Here is a 15,748-nt window from a genome sequence, read left to right on the forward strand (position 1 = left end):
TATAAACGGGAATTAAAAATATATAAAAAAAAAAACAGTTAGGTTTCGGCCATTGGCCTTCTTCAGTTTCTTTATTTTCTTTCTTAGCTACATGCTATAGATATTTTCCCTACCACAATCATTAAGATATTAAAGATATAATTGTCTACCATGTAGTTAAGAAGAAAGGCAATGACCGAAACGTCTTAATTAATGGGTTATTATTACAATAATGTAATATATGTTCCCTATTGAAATTTTAGAAACAAGGATCTTCTTCCTTGTTATGCAATACTACAATTATGGCAAAATACAAAGTCATTTTTAGACAAGATTTGTTAACATTCCCTCAGAGAATATTCCATAAAGAAAATCAGAGAAATGAGTGCTGTGAACCGCTTAACACCCAGTCTATGATGCAATGAAACAATCAGGACGTTTAATTGAAAAGAAAACTGAAAAAGAAGAAAAAAATGGTATCGTTGTCATTGTCATGGTATGTAATTCTTCCAAAATATTCGATACAAAATGTCTCCATTTGTTTGAAATTAAACCTACCACGTCAAGGTTTGAGACCACTAGCAGATTTTATGTGGTTTTTAGCTCACCTGGCCCAAAGGGCCAAGTGAGCTTTTCCCATCACCTGGCGTCCGGCGTCCGGCGTCCGTCATCGTTAGCTTTTACAAAAATCTTCTCCACTGAAACTACTGGGTCCAATTAAACCAAACTTGGGGTATCTAGTTTTAAAATGATGTGTGGCGTGACCCCGTCAACCAACCAAGATGGCCGCCACGGCTAAAAATAGAACATAGGGGTAAAATGCAGTTTTTGGCTTATAACTCAAAAACCAAAGCATTTCGAGGAAATCTGACATGGTGGTATAAATGTTTAACAGGTCAAGATCTATCTGCTCTGAAATTTTCAGACGAATCGGACAACCCGTTGTTGGGTTGCTGCCCCTGAATTTGTAATTTTAAGGAAATTTTGCTGTTTTTGGTTATTATCTTGAATATTATTATAGATTGAGATAAACTGTAAACAGCAATAATGTTCATCAAAGTAAGATTTACAAATAAGTCAGCATGACCGAAATGGTAATTTGACCCCTTTAGGAGTTATTGCCTTTTATAGTCAATTTTTCACCATTTTTTGTAAATCTTAGTTATCTTTTACAAAAATCTTCTCCTCTGCAACTACTGGGCCAAATTAATCCAAACTTGGCATCAATGATCTTTAGGGTATCTTGTTTAAAAAATGTGTGGCGTGACCCGGTCAACCAACCAAGATGGCCGCCGTGGCTTAAAATAGAACATGGGGGTAAAATGCAGTTTTTGGCTTATAACTCAAAAACCAAAACATTTAGAGCTAATCTGACTTGGGGTTTAATTGTTTATTAGGTCAAGATCTATCTGCCCTGAAATTTTCAGACGAATCGAACAACCCTTTGTTGGGTTGCTGCCCCTGAATTTGTAATTTTAAGGAAATTTTGCTGTTTTTGGTTATTATCTTGAATATTATTATAGATAGAGATAAACTGTAAACAGCAATAATGTTCAGTAAGTAGGCTTTACAAATAAGTCAACATGACCGAAATGGTCATTTGACCCCTTTAGGAGTAATTGCCCTTTAAAGTAAATTTTTAACCATTTTTCGTAAATCTTAGTTATCTTTTACAAAAATCTTCTCCTCTTAAACTACTGGGCCAAATTAATCCAAACTTGGCAACAATCATCTTTGGGGTATTTAGTTTAAAATGTGTCAGGTGACCCGGCCATCAAATCAAAATGGCCGCCACAGCAAAAAATAGAACATATAGAGGTAAAATGCAGTTTTTGGCTTATAACTCAAAAACCAATTCATTTAGAGCAAATCTGACATGGGGTTATATTGTTTATCTGATCAATAACTTTCTGCTGTACAATTTTTCGATGAATCTGACAACCCGTTGTTGGGTTGCTGCCCCTGAATCAGTAATCTAAGGAAATTTTGCTGTTTTTGGTTATTATCTTGAATATTATTATAGATAAAGATAAACTGTAAACAGCAATAATGTTCAGCAAAGTAAGATTTAATAATTAATTAACATGTCCGAAATGGTCAATTGACCCCCTAAGGAGTTATTGTCCTTTATAGTCATTTTTTAACAATTTTCATAAAATTTGTAAATTTTCATTAACATTTTCCACTGAAACTACTGGGCCAAGTTCATTATAGATAGAGATAATTGTAAGCAGCAAGACTGTTTAGTAAAGTAAGATGTACAAACACATCACCATCACCAAAACACAATGTTGTCATGAATCCATCTGCTTCCTTTGTTTAATATTCACATAGACCAAGGCGAGCGACACAGGCTCTTTATAGCCTCTAGTTTTTTTTATTTAGAGAGAGTTAGAGAAAGAGAGAGAGATAGCTACGTCCAGTCAAAGGCCATGCAGTATTAGAAAAAAAATATCAAATTTGGGCATTGAGATTATTAGTTCAATCATCATCCTCATCTTAACAATGTTCTAAAACAATCCGATGAGTAACATAGTTTCTACAATCATCACTGCCCAGCTGAAAATAACAATTACATGCTTAAACATGACATATTAGATTCGTTGCATACGTAGGATTTACTACAAAAGTAGTTGCTTTTGGATGTGCAAATTAGGACTTGTAAAAAGTCGGACGACATTAGAGTTTCAAAGTATACTGGAACAATGGAGTTATTCCCCTTTTTCCATCTATATTCCATAAGTGATCTGGGCGGTGGTTTGGTGATATATGAGAAATCATACAGACGTACACATGCAGCAAAACTGGAAGAATGTATTGTCTAATGCCTCTGAAGGTGGTAGGTAGCCTTACTGAGGAAGTATCTTGAGCTACATAGATATCACTTACTTAACTCTGAATTTATTGAAATCGGACAACATGTGCCGATTGAGCATTGCTTCTGGTGTCATACCGATTAGCGACGAAATGTCTTCCAACTGCAACACACAGATATGTCATTATCAGAACCAGCTAGGTTTGAATAATTTTGGTACGAGTTTGGTTTCAACGTTATATAAACTGTTTTTGTTTGTCAATTCCGACGAAAGAGGACGTCGTGTCGACTCCTTGAAGAGTATGATCAGCTGGTAGTGTTTCAGACATCACCGCGGATCCACTAACACATCATGTGTCGTGAACAGGTCTAAACTGTCTTACGTCTGTTGAGAAAATCAATTCAGTCTGTAACTACACTAACAGTTCACCAATGTTTGTAGCAGTGTCTGATGATTTTATTACATTACAACTACTGGAATGACTTTTTTAGTCTGTTCACTTCATTATCAGGGACTGCAGAACACTTACAGTTTATGTGTACTGAAAATCCGATAACAGTCATTTACAGTTACGGCACAAAATTGGATTTTGAATAAATCAAGCTATGAATTTTTGTTCATGGTCTTGCAAATTAGGTTCGTTAAAGTGTGTGAGTGCATAGTCCCCTAAAACTCTGACATAGCTCATTTGTTTTCGGGTGCACATATAAATTTTCCCCCAATCTGTAATTGATCATCCACATTCAATCATACAAACAAATCTTACAACCATTGGAATAACCCTAATTCTATCTGTTGATTAATAACAAGACTGTCCCATATCATATTGATGAAACACGTCCAAGACACAACAGAAATGTTCAAAACAAGATTTATGGTTATATAGATTAGTTCAAATCTCCAAAACCATTGTACCTTTTTACATGAAGGATTCATACAATACAGAGAGCTTTTTGATCAATCCCGATTCTTTTCATATGGAGGAAGAGTGAAAGAGGTATAGACGACTTTTGTTCAATAACTGAATTAAATCTGATCCTCGTTGACCCATCGTCATGGTAAATGGATTTTTTATTCGACCAAAGGGTACGCCAAACCCTACCCCAAAGGTTACACAACTCGTATATTTGCAAGGGTTAAATTCCTGCGAAAGACAAACTCAGAATGTATATGGGTGTTACAATACAACGAGATCGAAATTTTTTCCCTATCGTCAATGTTTTCAGTGGAGATTTAAATTCTCTTTGAAACAACTATTCACAAGGATTTGAACGATTTATTGTCCTCGTTCCGTATAGAGCGGGGAATATTCTGGCAGGAAACCAGTGGCAATGTTTATAAAAGAGGGACGAAAGACACCAAAGGGACAGTCAAACTCGTAAATCTAAAACAAACTGACAACGCCATGGCTAAAAATGAAAAAGACAAACAGAAAAACAATAGTACACATGACACAACATAGAAAACTAAAGAATAAACAACACGAACCCCACCAAAAACTAGGGGGTGATCTCAGGTGCTCCGGAAGGGTAAGCAGATCCTGCTCCACATGCGGCACCCGTCGTGTTGCTTATGTGATTACAAATCCGGTAAATAGTCTAATTCGGTAGGTCAAATTCATGAAAGGGAAAGGGATTGTAGTTACGACGTAAGGAACATATCCGATATCATTTGTGAAACGGTTATTCCATAACGGTCAACCAACTCGTGATGGCGTCCGTAAAATTTACGAAGGGATGATTTCAACTTCACCATTTGGAACTCTTGGTTTAATAGCTTCCTTGTGAGCAGTAACCCTCTATCAAGAAAATCATGATAGGAAATGCAAGCACGGGAATATCGTATCAATTGGGAGATATATACCCCGTATGCAGGTGCTGCTGGAATGTTGCTACTTAGAAATGGAAAGTTCACAATTGGAAAGCTGAAATCATCTCTTTTGTCGTAAAGTTTTGTCTTCAACCGACCCTCATTGTCAATTTCTAGATGTAAGTCAAGATATGAAGCCGACTTAACTGTATCTGTAGTATCCTTTATCTCCAATTCGATGGGATAGATGCGATCCACATAGTCACCAAATTTTGAATTGTTTAGTGAAAGAACGTCATCTATATAGCGGAAAGTAGAGTTAAAGGTTATTGCTAACTTCTTATCTTTCTTCCTAAGAAGTTCCTGCATGAAGTCAGCCTCATAATAATAAAGAAACAAGTCAGCAAGTAGAGGGGCACAGTTTGTTCCCATTTATAAGTGATTTGGTGCATGCTTCAATGTAGAATCGATAAATTGTATCATTTTGCATCAGTCACTTTCTGCTTATCGCTTTTCATCGCTGTTTGGTATATCTTCTGCGTGATTCACATCATTAAAGTAATTCTAGACATTTTCTTTATCTCATAAGCGTACCTTTCAAGCTTCAATGTGCCTAGTAAATGTCCATCGAAGAAGATGAGAGTATAGCATAGTCAACCCGACTACACCCCAGCTTCTCTTCGAATCCATGTTTATATACAGTTAGTCTTCGCTGATGCCATATTACTCCATATGTCATTGAATATACCAGGCTTTCGTTTGCCTGCAAACTTTCCCGATTTATAAGCTGAATACGTGCCCTTGTGAGATTCAGCATGTCAGTTAAATACTAGTAAGTTGAAGGTCAACTGGCATAAGATGTTTTGTCAGCAATACAGATATACGGCAGCATATAAATCACAGATAGAAGCTAGTGCATGGTGACAAATAGCGTAAACCAAATTGAAATAGAATGGACCGACATTCCAAATGACTGATTTTGAAATTAGATATACTTCCTTTGAATTAAAGTCTGTTCATTCACGGTAATTATTCAAATCGTAGATAATTATATGCAAAAATACTTGGCCATTCAACATATAAAGCCATTTTCAGAACAGTTTTGGTTAACATTAATAAAGAGAAAGGGGCATAGTAACAACAGAAATAGTAGCACCTAAGAAAAAAAATGTTTGAAAATGACGAAGCTCATTAGTGGTTATTTAAACAAAACTTGATGAGTAAACTGAACATCCTAGTTTCATCCTATACAAAACTATGTATGCAGATTTAATGTAACACTGTGTAAATCAAGAGAAATTGAATTTCGAAAATTGTAACCCCAGTTTTTAAAACGCCACGAGACTTGGACCGATTGTAAAGATCGATAATGATGTATTAACATATACAGTATAAGATCATTCACAGAGCTGGCAATAAATATTTCACACGAAAAATCGATAAAATATCGAATATGTTTACATTTCTGTAACATCTGGTATCTTATGAGTTACTTGACCATCAATGTGCACGTCCATTTCAAATGAAAACGAAGCTGAGATGAAACTATGGCGTAATACAATGGTATGAAATACGTGACAATATTCTTCATAAAAGCTAGAGTTGGTTTGAAAATACACCAACCATGTCAAGTTCGGAGACGACTGGCAGTTGTTTATTAGTTTTTAAGTTTTCAGGTTTCATGCAATCAAAAACTTATGGGAGCGACTTGATATCTAAATGTTTCAAGGCTTATGACTACCTTTTTTGATACACCAAATATAGTGCATTTATCATAACATTCTATACATCCTATCCATGAAAATTTCCAGAAATTTATTAATGTTATATTACTATTTACACCACTGGGTTGATGCCACTGCTGGTGGACGTTTCGTCCCCGAGGTTATCACCAGCCCAGTAGTTAACACTTCGGTGTTGACATGAATATCATTAATGTGGTCATTTTTATAAATTTCCTGTTTACTAAGGATCTTTGTATCCCAGGCATAGATTACCTTAGCCGTATTTGGCACAACTTTTGGGAATTTTAGATCCTCAATGCTCTTCAACTTTGTACTTGTTTGGCTTTATAAATATTTATATATGAGCGTCACTGATGCGTCTTATGTAGACGAAACGCGCGTCTGGCGAACTAAATTATAATCCTGGTACCTTTGATAATATTTACACCACTTGGTCGATACCACTGCTGGTGGACGTTTCGTACCCGATGGTATCACCAGTTCAGTAGTTAACGCTTCGGTGTTGAAATGAATATCATTAATGTGGTCATTTTTATAAATTTCCTGTTTACCAAACTTTAGATCCTCAATGCTCTTCAACTTTGTACTTGTTTGGTTTTATAAATATTTATATATGAGCATCACTAATGAGTCTTATGTAGACGAAACGCGCGTCTGGCGTACTAAATTACTATCCTGGTACCTTTGATAACTATATATATGCACAGATATTCAAGGCACAAAATGATGTTACACTTGTCAAGAAAATAACATTGTCTGCATACACTGTTTGCCTTTGCATGTACAAACAAGGTCCAGTAAATAGTCAGAGGATAATGGACTATAGAACTATTTGATTCATAATCGAAAGAATATTGGAAATGGCAATTTAAGCAATCATCAAACATACCGGTTTGTTAACGATGCCAGGTATGGAGTTACTAGTAATTCCAATAAGGAAGCAACTTTAGACACCTTCGAAATCGCTCATGGCATGTATACACCATACACCAATTATGTCAAGTTCGGAGACTACTGGCAGTTTTTTGTTGGTTTTTAGGTCAAGATTGCATGAAATGCAATCAAAACCTTATGGGACTGACTTGATATCTAAATGTTCCAATTCTTATCACTTCCTTTTTCGATTCATAAAATATAGTGCATTGATCATAACATTCTATACTTAGCCTCTCTATGACGAAAATTAAGACGTTTCTGAAATATAAGAAAAGATTGGAAAATACTTGATGGTCAGCAAAAAGAACTAACTTCAATGGTTATAAAAAGACTGAAAAAAAATTTTCAAGGCTTTTTAATGAAGTACAAGGTGCTCGACAAGAGAATATTTTGTCACTTATAAAGCTATTATTAAAATCAATTGAATAGTTATCAAAGGTACCAGGATTATAATTTTGTACGCCAAACGCGCGTTTCGTCTTCATAAGACTCACCAGTGACGATCAAATCAAAATATTTATAAAGCCAAACAAGTACAAAGTTGAAGAGCATTGATGATCCAAAATTCCGAAACGTTGTGCCAAATACGGCTAAGGTAATCCATACCTGGGATAAGAAAATCCTTAGTTTTTCGCAAATTTGAAGACATACCTATTGATGCAAACTTTGGTCAAGTTCACGTAGGAGGACCAAACTGTGCGGATGGTATGTTCAAAGCAATGGTCGATGGATAAACTAAAACCTGCATTACATTCACCTCGAAGAGGTAGAACTTCAAGGCACACATCCAATTTGGTACTAGTATTTTTACAGAGAAATTGTGACAAGTCAAATCTTATAGTTGAAAAACGGTAAAAATGGCAAGAACTTCCTATGCGTTAATGGGGACGTGGTTAAAATAGTGCAAATCCCCAGATTGTCGTCAAATTGTGGAATACATTTGTTATGCCAGGCTAGTTTTATGGAAATGGACAGTCCTCTTTTGAATCATTTAAGGTGTAGTAGACTATTGTTACAGCTGATACTAGACGTTACAAATTCGTCTTTTCCGATGGCAATCATGGCAACCAGCGGGAATTCCCAACAGACAAAAGCGATGTGCAGAGAACTGTGTTTTGCCTTACACTGGGAAAGCTGTTCAATGCTTGATAAACCTACTGAACCCTCATATTGGGAAGAGACTGGGACTAGTCGAACGGCTAGATGGGTTAGTCAGTCGATTTACCCAAGTTTTGTCCTTTTAGTAACAAGTTTATAAATTCTTCATGTTAAATGCATTCAGAGACATATAGTACAATATTATATGTCTCTGGTGCATTTAAGAAGATAAATCATGTGGCATTTAAATTACTTACGCTCATGTATCTTGTATAGTTTATAAAATCAAGGATATTTTAAGCTCAAAGTTAATGTAGTATCACATATTAATTAATATTAGATGTTTCACCCAGGATTTTTCTATTTCTGATATCTGAAACTGACAATGCATGCAACAATGAAACGTTGGGTTGGGGAAAATAGGAAGTAACACTACATGAATTATGAAAACTGAAGACGAGTATTCTGTGAGAACCGGTGAGTATTGCCTGATAATACAAAGTCCCCTGCCTGCCAGTTAAAAAAATATGTGTACCGTGAAAGTCAATATCTACTTGCATGACAAAATAAAATGTGGAAAATTGATTATCTGATTGAATTTTTTAAGGAACATAACTCTGCACTTAATCATCAGACTGCAAGAAAATTCGAAAATCTGTAACTTTTATGTATACAGCTGGTATACCAATTGTCAAATCAATATCTTCATGCATGACGAACAAGTGAAACTGTGAGCTACTGCTCACTAAGGATATCCCCGCCCGAATATTTCTATAAATAGGAAGTTGTTGGGTGATGAATCTGAAAACGTAGCACACGATATAGTTAACTTATAGAAACCCTGAAACCAAATTTCAGAAATCCTTGGGTTGAAGTTCTTGAGAAAAATGTGACGAAAATTTGTAAAATGATACAAGTGTTCGGTAAACAGAAAGTTGTTGAGTGGTAATCAGTGATGAACAACTGACGAATCTGATCACGCATCACACGTTATATATAACTGACTTATATAAATTCGGAAACCAAATTTCAGAAATCCGTGTATTGTAGTTCCTGAGAAAAATGTGACGAAAATTTGTCTATCATGAAAAATGATACAAGTGTTAACAGGAAGTTGTTGAGTGACGAATCTACAAACGCATCACTCGGTATGGCTGATGGACTGACGGTCTTACAGATGGACTGACGAAGAGACAGATGGACAGACGGACTGACTGATTCAGACAGAGGTTCAAAAGTATACCCACATCTGGTTTTTGTAAAGTACATAAAGTGATGAAAACTGATTATTTGAGTGAATTTTCTAAATCCAATGATAACTCTGCACAAAATCGTCTGACCGGAACAAATTCGACTTTGATCTGTAACATATCATGATAAAGCAATACACCAAATCAATATCTTCAAGCCTGAAGAAAGAAATGTGGGTAACTGATTCCACTTACTGACAGATGGACAGACGACAGACAGACAGAAGGAGTGTAAAACTTCGTCAGTAGGGGACTAATAAGCAGTTAAACTGAGATATGAAGAGGTCATCTAAAAGGCTTGTAACCATTATGTTGTCAAACTTTGGTTAATAAAACTGTTGGAGCATTTGTTGTTCTGTTTTTTTTTTGGTGTAAATGGACTACAATTACATTTAAAAGATGAAAGAAATGTAATATATTTTGACAGATGGTTAAACTGAAAAATATGCTACATAAATTCAAAAAGCGTCAAATTGATTCAATACGTATATGTACTATCTTTAGATATTAATTTCGATGTTGAATAATGGCAGCACATTGTGGTTTTATTTTATAGCAAAATATTGTTGAAATTATCATTCAAAATTAATTATAAATGTTTCCATATCAGGTTGTGAAAAACAAAAGATATAATGTTACACTTTATCACGATTTAATGAAAATCTGCTCCATAGGATAACCAAAAGGGCTAAAATGATAGATTAATGATTTAATTACTCCATCCACATGTGGATAATAAACTCATCATGGATACAAGGATTAAATTTTGTATTTACGCCAAATGCGCTTTTCGTCTACAATAGCATCATCAGTGATGTCCAAATTAGAAAAATTTAAAAAGGTCAAAAAAAGAATGAAGTTGAAGAGCATTGAAACCAAAACTTCAAAAATTATTGCCAAATACACCCAAGGGTATCTATTCCTGGGGAAGACTTAGTTTTTCTAACATTCAAAAGTTTTATAAATATGACCATATCAATGATAATTCATGTCAGTACTTCTGGGCTGGTGATTCTCTAGAAAAAGAGTCAAATAGGAGTGCTGACTACTGGGCTGGTGATACCCTTGGGAATTAAAACTCCACCAGCAATGGCATCGACCCAGTGGTAGTTAATAAACTCACCAGATTATCAGCTGAACATGCTGAAGGGTCAGTTGGTCCATTAAACTTAAAATAAGCAACTTTTTCTTGTTTCTAACTGCATTTCATGATGATGCACAATATTTGTTTTTTGTTTTGAAGGTATGAAACTGTGATTATTAAAATTAAACTAACTAAAAATTATGTATTGAATTTTATCAATTATATAAAGTTGTCACTATTTACAAATAATTTGTTCAATTCTTATATAAAACATAGTTATATTTTAAGGTGTGTTTTTTCCATAGATTTAAGTGTACAATTAGTAGATAAATATTTTTATTATCTTTATAACAATACGAATAATAGTTATTAATTTTATATCTATCATTATTATTGGTTAAATTTGATACATTTTTACACTCTTATAATATTTTTGATTTTTAATTTGATTTTTTTTCTTTTACTTGAACAAATAGGACAGTGGCTAGGAAATCCTAAATCGTCCTTTGACACCTCTTTAAATTAAAAACACCACTTTCCCAAAAAATGTGTCCATATCAATTAAACAAAATGAGCATTGCATTAGTTTTATTTTGGAAAGAAATACTTTAAATTACACAATAATAACATTTCATCTAACACTGGGGTATCTGAATTAAGATTTAGATTGTCTCCCTTTGACATAAACTTTCAAGTATAACCAATGAAATATATATCTTGATATATAAATAATACAGAATAAATAATTCTGTCATATAACCCCCAAATTTAGTATAAATCAAATTAATACATAAAAAAAAACACATAACAAAACTTGGTCAAGACATACATTTGTATATATATATCCACAGTACTGATTATGATATGAAAATAACAACATATATTATCAATCAACATGTAATAAAAAGATTTAAAATACAAAGAAGCAATAACCAATTAAAAGAATCCAATGCTGGCTAAAGAGACCACTGTCGAGTTCATCTGTCACCGACAAAAACTCGTCAATTATGCACGCCTTTATGACGTCATTTACCAGATAGAGGGGCTCGCCTGTATCCCTGCACTATTTACGTTCATCAAGCGTCTTGGAGATCGTCTTTGTGCAGGATAAACTAGAAATAATGGTTGCTCTGTAGGTACTTACTGACAATTCCCTAATGACAGCAGTGTTGATTGTCAATTTTGAGAATTCAATTTGCCGAATAATTCGTTCAATATAGAATTATAGTTTTCCAACCACTCGCTCAACATTGGAAGGAAGTGACGACGCCCCTAAACGCACGAATGACGGTGATAAAGGCCTGTATAATTGACGAGTTTTCCGGTGACGGATGAACTCGAAAGTGGTCTATTGCGTAGCTCATTATCAAACAATAAAAAATAGCTAAACTCCTTTTTAGTGATGTTTTGCATGCTTTTTTGTTTTAATCCTGAAACTACTATAACAATATAAGTAGCTCTTGTCCTCATTTTAAGGATTGTCAAAATATTCTAAGTTAAAATCTGATTTTTTTTTTTATAAGAAAATATATGAACAAAAATTAGCATATAAAAAGTGCAATTGCAATTCAAATGTGAAAGCATCACCCAGGAAACATTAAGGCACTACAGTTTGGCTAAACAAAATATTACTTTGAAAAAAAAAAACTGCTAATATTCACATCTTTGTCTCTTTTACCAACTGTGCTATATAAGAAGACTAATATCAGTAAATATTGCAAAAATATTTATTAATCTTGATTGAGTGATTGTTACTTGATTAATATCCAGTGGCAACTATTACATGTACTAGTCTTGAAAGAATAACTATACCACCAAAACAATGAATTGGTGTTGATAAAACTCCTTAAGTACTAAAAATAGATTATTGTACATATTGATAACTGTCAAGAGTGATAGATAAATTCCCTTCATATACATGTAATATACATCAGTCAAAACAAGACAGTGTAACTGTCAGTGTAGAGGATTAAACATTTTTGATACTGGGGTTTCATGATCATTCTTGGTATTTCAATTTTCATGATTCTAAGGTTACCCATATATTTAAAAATTTAGCGATGTACAAATTTTCTCTAAAGAGTTGTATGCAGAAATCCAATATCAACAAAATATAAATAATATATCCTTAATCTACGAAAATCAATGAATCCACAGTAAATAGGACCAAATAAGTAAAACTAAATGGCACTTAAATATTAATTGGAAACAAAGCAACTATGATGAAAAAATTATATAAATCCCCACATACATTATTTCTTGTATTAAACATAAACAATCAATGAATTTCAAATGATTTTTTTTATCTCAAGTATTATAAATACCATATATGTTATTTTATTTCATTTCCTGTCATCTTTCCGGTGGTGAAAGGCATAAAAAAGGAATTTTGCAATTTACATTATATTGCAATTTACATTATAAGTAATTCACTAGGAAATTCTTTTTTCCAAAGAGATTCTAATAATCCATATACATAGGAAATACATATCCTGTGTCCATGTCTCCATTCAAAGGAACTGATCATGCTCTCTTTTACTTTCTACACTAAAGACCTTTGGAGGTCTTCTGGATTTACCTGGACAAATTCAAGGTGGGAATTTATTGGTTGATACAATGATTTTGAAAACAGAACATAAAACAGATCATTCTCAGGTAATTAGATACAGGAATTGTATATCATTCAGATTGAACTTGTTAAAATAAAATGCAAAAATGTAATGCCTAGATATGAACTTAATTTGAAAAGCATTACATAGACAGCACGCTAGTCTAAATCTACATTAAAATTACTACATATTAAATGTTTGATGATAAAACAAATGCATGACTGATCTGTTTACTTATAAGCATCACATAAACTATCAAAAATATTCACATATTATTCATACTACAATGTTGAAAATAAAATATATTGTTATAATGCACAACATCAGTACTACATGAAATATCTATTATCTATTTTTATAACTAATCTAAAACTTCTATTTTTAAATGATTGACTTTTAAGCAGGGTAAGATCCATTTGGGAAGGAGTATGAGGGGCTCAGGGGCCCTTTATGGCAATTTTTTTTTTAAATACATTTTTGTGATTTTGACTTTAGGGCGTGGCCTATCTCAAAGACCGCCTACCTAATATTTTAATGGGCCCCAGGATTGACCAAAAATGATGGTCTTTCATTATTTATTTCATATATTTTTCCTCAAAGGTCTAAAAAGATATTCCATTTTAAATATGATTTCTTTTTTTTTCTTTTCTGAACTAAAGCATTAAAAAACACACACACATTCACACACGAACAAACAATATCAGATACTGTTTTCTATACATGTATATATTTTTCTATCTGTCACTACTTCCAATACAAAACTTCATTCATCAAATATGATGTATTATCTGGTTATTGCAATTATAAATTTTTACAATCAAAATATTTGTTCTCTTCAAATGACTAACTTAATATCAATATCTAAACAGATATAATGTAGATTCATTTATATTCGTGGGATACCAATTTTAATTAAAATGTTCAACCAAGAACAGATTTTCTATGGAAAACTGCAAAATCTAATATCCAAGAAAATACATTGTGGCATATTTCCCATAATCCATGCAAATTGGTACCCACAAAAAACATGAATGCACAGTTGACAATTAAGTAGAGACCCTTATTTACAAAGTAGAGCATCTAAATAATACTGCTAAAACACACAAATGTTAAAAATTAAATATAGAAACATTTTCCTATTATGTTGTGGATGTCAAAAAGTAACTTTTTCTTCATAATTTGATATTTCTTTTTATTCAAAATTTACCATGAAATGTTTGGTATCCATGGGCATAGTTTGAAGATGCCAGGATATTATATCATAAGAAATTTTTTGGAGCTAGGCTTCCATGGGCATGATCTAATGATGCCAGTATAGTGTATCATGAAAAAATTTACATATTCAATCAATTTGATCAAATTATATAACAATATATTAATAAAGTCTCATATATAATATAATTACATCTCATTATGTTAAATTTGGTTAATAATTAATCTATTGTTTAATCTTTGTATTTGAATTACACAACTATTCAACTGGACAAGTCGAATGGGGGAAAAGGCCCAAAATTTAGTGAAAGTTGTTTTGCACGAGATAAATGTTCAAACTTTTTTTTTAAATGAACAGATTTCACTTTTGAAAAGTTGTTTTATTCTATTTGGAAAGAATCATCTAAGGTTTGAACTGTTTTTCAAAGGTTCTTTTTTTTCATATATAATCACTGAAAACTGTAGTTTTGAAGTGGCTTTCCAGAATGTAAATATGTTTTTATGTTTTTGTGCACATCATTATTAGAGCATAATAACATTTGTACCTCACTACATGCAACCTAAATCACACTCTTTTTCAAACTATACATCCAAATAAACAAATACATGTATTATGCAACACTAAAGTACAAAACAAATAGAATATAAATAAATATAAAATTATTTGGCATTTGAATCTTATATACTGAGTATGATGGACGGATGAAAGGTTGGATTTTACTTTCACAATCCATTAATTCAGTATTTGATCAGATTAGCTAGCTATATATATATTTTCTCCTTATTTTTAAAGTCACTGTCATCTTCAGTTACAAGAGAACAAAATTAATAGGTTATCCACATTTAAATTCATACGCAACTCTTATGGGTGATTTCAAGCTTTTCCTCTAATATCTACATTTATCTTCTGTTCAAGGCTCTATGATCATTTGCTATGCATCTCCATTCATTCAAATTCACTATAAAATTCATAAACTATTACGCAAGCAGCACATTTTGTAGTCTTTTAAATTAAAAAAACAACAAGAGTCTAAGTTATTCATTTACGTAAATCTAACAATGTTGCATGAATGAAATGTATGAATTTTTTTTGTTATTGTAAATTTAATAAATGTATAAAGTTAATTTTTATTTATTGTTTAAATGATTATCAGATTAAAAGTTAACTACATTTTAATTTTGTCCAAAATGGGTCCGAGATCCATTAAAG

Source organism: Mytilus trossulus, chromosome 2 (assembly GCF_036588685.1).
Source record: "Mytilus trossulus isolate FHL-02 chromosome 2, PNRI_Mtr1.1.1.hap1, whole genome shotgun sequence".
Taxonomy (NCBI): domain Eukaryota; kingdom Metazoa; phylum Mollusca; class Bivalvia; order Mytilida; family Mytilidae; genus Mytilus; species Mytilus trossulus.